This window comes from Tamandua tetradactyla, chromosome 5, assembly GCF_023851605.1.
Source record: "Tamandua tetradactyla isolate mTamTet1 chromosome 5, mTamTet1.pri, whole genome shotgun sequence".
In the NCBI taxonomy this organism is placed as follows: Eukaryota; Metazoa; Chordata; class Mammalia; order Pilosa; family Myrmecophagidae; genus Tamandua; species Tamandua tetradactyla.
The window spans coordinates 115,211,798-115,216,661 of NC_135331.1; positions in this window are offsets into that span (position 1 = coordinate 115,211,798).

The window sequence follows — 4,864 nt, forward strand, 5'->3', positions numbered from 1 at the left end:
TCCCCCTTTCCTAGAAAACTTGTCTATTTAATGGAGAGACCAACAGAATGGACAGAGTATGAGAACTAGAAATTAAAACAACTCTAACCCACTAACTTACACACCGATAACCCAGTCTTGGAGGTCTTAACCTTCTAGTACGTTTGATTAAATCCACAGGAATTAAAATCATAGCAAAAAGGAAGAATAGCATCAGAGTACGGAATTCCACCAAACATGGCCCCAAGTCAGGAAAGAGTCTCTCTTCTCTCTCTGTCTCCCTGCCTCCCTCCCTTTCTACACCCCCCCAAAAAAAAAATTAAGAAAAGAAAAAGTCTAAAACTCTCCTAATGGGGCGGGGGGGGGGGGGGGGCAGAGAGTCAAATTTATCCATATTTTCAGTTTCATGAAAATGCCAGTTATGGACAAATGGATATGTAGAGAGATAGTGATATGCGTGGAATCTTTATTATATACAAACAGTAAAATACGGGATGTTTTCCCTCCTCAATGACAAGTTTTATATTTCTTCAATATTGTTAAGAGTTTTCTACTTACATTATACTGAATATTTCTTAAAACTTTCACAGAACGCAATAATAAATTTAATTGACTAATGAAATTCAAAACTATAACATTCTGCCTAAAAGTTACTGTAAAATAATACAACAGATCGTCAGCATCAAAATTACTGTTAGAATTTTCCTGATAGTAGATATTTTCCTAAAACTATATGTGAAAAATTATATATGTGTCCCAGTAACCTTAATAATAACGCTTTGAATTAAACCATTGCAGGGGCCCCTGACCCCAACAGGCTCGATTTTGTTTCTTGTAAAGCTGTGCATTTGGGAGAATCTCCAAAATGAGCCGCTAAGCCACAATGCATGTTATTGAGATGATTAACCGCCAGAGGGCAGCAAAGCTGCTCACAATATCTTTCCTTCCACTATTTATTCACCAAGTCAGACATTAGGTTTTATTTTCATGCCTTGTTAGTCTTATATTAATTAACCAAGTTAAAATGTTTAAAACTGAAAATATGAGGTATTAGGACATTTGTCATTGATTATTCTAAAGGGTATATATTTTTTTCTTTTTTAATAGAGAGGTTGTGGATTTACAGAAAGATCATGCATCAAATACAGGGTTTCCCATATACCACCCAATAATTAATACCTTCCATTGCTGTGGTACATTTGTTACAACTGATGAAAGCACATTTTAATAATTGTACTAATAACTATAGTCCATGGTTCAACTTAGGGTCATCAGTTATGTAAAATGAGAAGGTAAACACATGAAACTATTGCACAGTTCCATGGATTAATTTTTTTCTAAGTGTTTCTAGTAATATATATATATGCGGTCTAAAATTTCCCCCAATTAACCACCTTTAAATATATAATTCAGTGTTGTTAATTACATTCAACACTGTTATCATCACCACCATCCACTAAAAAAAGGGGATATTTCTGAGCACACCCCCAACGCTTTTATGAGTTATGGTCCCATTTTTCACCAGAGTTTAGGATGGTATTAATGCAGGGGGGAAAATAAAGACTTCCAGTCTTAACCAAGTAGCCTATTAAATTAAACTGGATGGGTTTGGCAGAGAGATCCTTTGCAAGATTGATGTTCTATTATGCGAGTCTCAAAAGCAAGACCAAGGAGAATTGGCGGCGTCTCTGAAGTCCTGTCTGAGTCCTACATCAAAGAAAATGAAATGTATTCCTTAATCTAATTTGTGGTCCTCTTGAAGTATAAAGTCACTGCAAACTGAGGAACAATAAACTGGCAAGACATGATGTGCTAGGAACACCACTGAATAATTATAATTGTATTTGCACTGCAAGTAAATAATCACATAAATAAAAGAGCTTCTCTCCTTGATAGTCCTAAAAAGAATGACAGAGTGGTACTGTACACGGATTCTTTCTCATAGGGTTTTAAATCATTCTTGGGGAATTGGGAAGTTCTTAGCTACAACGATGAGAAAGCAAAAGGCAGAGACAAATAAAAACAGGGGAGGGGTGGGAGGGTTACAGTACATTCACCGCATAATAGGGAGAGCACAAAAAGGGAATAAAACCAGTTGTGTTGTGTCCCAGCATCTGTTCGACTTCACACTGGCATGGTGATGCAGCCCACTCTGAAAATTACAAAAGCAGAATTCAAAACTGCACAGTCAGGAAGACCAGATGCTGTGGACTCAGGGATGTGCATGATATTCAGATTATTGCAAGCCTGACAAAAGACATGAAAAGGCCCTTGTATTAAATACCCCCCAAAAGTCCACGCAACAATAAATGTTGTGGACCTGAGAACTAATGAGATAATAAGGCAGCAAAAGTTCACAGAAATGGAAACTAAAATAGCAGGAGATGAGGAAATGCAATAGCAACAGGTAAAAATGTCTTGGCAAAAAGCTTACAGCATATATTTAAATGGTATTGAAAATGTTTAAAATAAAACTGGTTTAGGTTGAAAATAGCAATACCTATGGAATCTGGTCAGAGTATACCTCCTACAAAATTTGAGTAATAAAAATGTTTCAAAAGGTTGAAGGTAGATAGAGTGCTGGAATTATTAGCAGCAACCCCTATTTTTTGTTTATAATCTAAGAATATTGCATTTAGACATTAAACAGATAAATGGCCCAAGGCAGGAAGTGAGAGGCTTGTAGTCTTTATTTGCTTGTTTTGAGATTGAGACAGGTAGTTTAACTTTGCCATCTCTGTTCCTACAGGGCAAAATGAGAGGGTAAACTAAACTGCATTCTTCAAGAGCAGAGCCAGGGGGATGTTTGTCTCTTAATTGTCTTCCAGTTCATACTCTGTCTCATAAATAAATAACCAAGGCAGTCTTTATTATGATTTTATTTGCAGGCTTTGCAATTATTGTCTTAATATATTTTGAATACCATAAACACTATTTAAAGACAACCTAAAATTGGAAATAACCTAAATGCTCAAACAACAGGGGATTCTTTTTCATTATTGTGATATAGTCAGTGGAATACCAGGGATCCATTTGAAATGAGGTAGAAGATTATCCAAGGGCTTGGGGAAAATGCTCAAGCTCAGGGGTGGAGCTGGGTGTGGGGGCAGGAGGGGATGTGCAGGGATGGGAAACTCAAACCAGAATGATCACACTTGCATTAAAAAAATAATAATGACAACAAGATGTTAACATTATTCACTCATCTCGGGCTGGGGGGAATGATTCTAAATTAGGAACAAAAGATTATAGGCCAAAAGACAAAAAGTTAGCAGCAGCTATTTCTTATTTATGGGATTATAGATGATATTTATGTCCTCTTTTGTGGTGCTTTGCTACAACATAAACCACAAAAACACAATCATTGTCTCATTTCTTGTAAGACTTCCAAAGTCCCATTTCTACCAAAGCCTGCACGAGGAAGCAAAGTTCAGAGAGCTGGGAATTCATCAATGAGGATGTGGAGCATTGTTTTCAACCAGACGTAACCTTTTCCTTTGGCCCACTGGTGGCTTGGCCTCCCATCAAGAACCACCACCTTCTGGTCCCTGAGAGGATGTGACCCTCAGGCCTCCAGTTAACTGAACACAATGAGCACTTGCCCCCAGAGCCCTCGCCCACACCTCCCACATTGCCACAGAGACACTGGTCTGAAGTTTCCCGATGACACACTGTTGACAGGTGGCAAGTTCAATCCAACTGGAGAGATGCTCAGGGTCTGAAAAGTTAGGGAGCAAACTATATAAACCATCATCTCTTCTTTATTTAAAAAAAATTAAATAATAGTCAAAATACCTGAAGGAAATTCACCAAAATGTTAATCACGGTTATCCCTATATGGTGGGATTACGAGTGCATTTAAATGTTCTTACTTTTGCTTATCTTGATTTTCTAAAGTTTCTGTGGTGTATATGTAGTATTTTCTCATTGTTAATAAAATGAAAAATGTTTTCAATTTCATCCAGTCACTAATTTGAGAGCCCTTGTTTATGAGTAGATTAACATGGGCAATAGATCTCTAAAGGGTGGAGCGATTTAAAACATTGAGATGTTTGCTAAATTTGTTCCAATTTTATTCGATTTGTTCAAGGTTAAATTGGAATAAGCATTTTATTAAACCTTTTCAGAGTTAACAGTGGCCCCATGATTGTGGCTGGGTTTGTCTCACCCCACTGCTGGCATCCCATCTGAGGCCTCTCCTGGAAAGAAATGCTCTCTTCCATCCATCCACCCACCACCAAGATACTTTTCCCTAGTTTCCACCTGGGGTGCTGCCCCTCCCACTTCTGCTGGCTTTTATACACAATTTACATGGATCGGCCCTTACACCCCTTCTCCATCTTCCTAGATCCCTCCACAAAGGGCCACAATGGGCTTCCTCTGTGGCTGGAAAACCCTAGTTCTTTGCATGTTTGAAAAAGATCCCAGATCAGTGAGCGTTCAGAGGCTTTATGCCTCTTCTGACAGGCAGACCACCATGATATTCACCCTGCAGCTATTCCTCTCTCCTAAGCCCTTTGAAACGACTCTGCCCTGAATCCCTATGGGGTCAGTCTTGGCTAAAGGCCAGAGGAGACTAGAGGTTACTCAGTAACTTCTTTTGGGCCTCTGTTTTAATTTGCTAAATCTGCCAGAATGCAATATACCAGAAATGGCTTTTTTTTTCACATGGGCAGGCACCAAACCCAGGTGTCTGGTATGGCAGGCAAGAACTCTGCCTGCTGAGCCACTGTGGCCCACCCCCTGGACTGATTTTTATAAAGGAGATTTATTTAGTTAAAAATTTACTAACTTAGGAAGGCGCACAGTGTCCTTTTCTGGCCTCCTCTCCTGGCTTCTGGGTTCAAACAGCTTTCCCCAAGGCAATTCCTTTCTGCATCTTCAT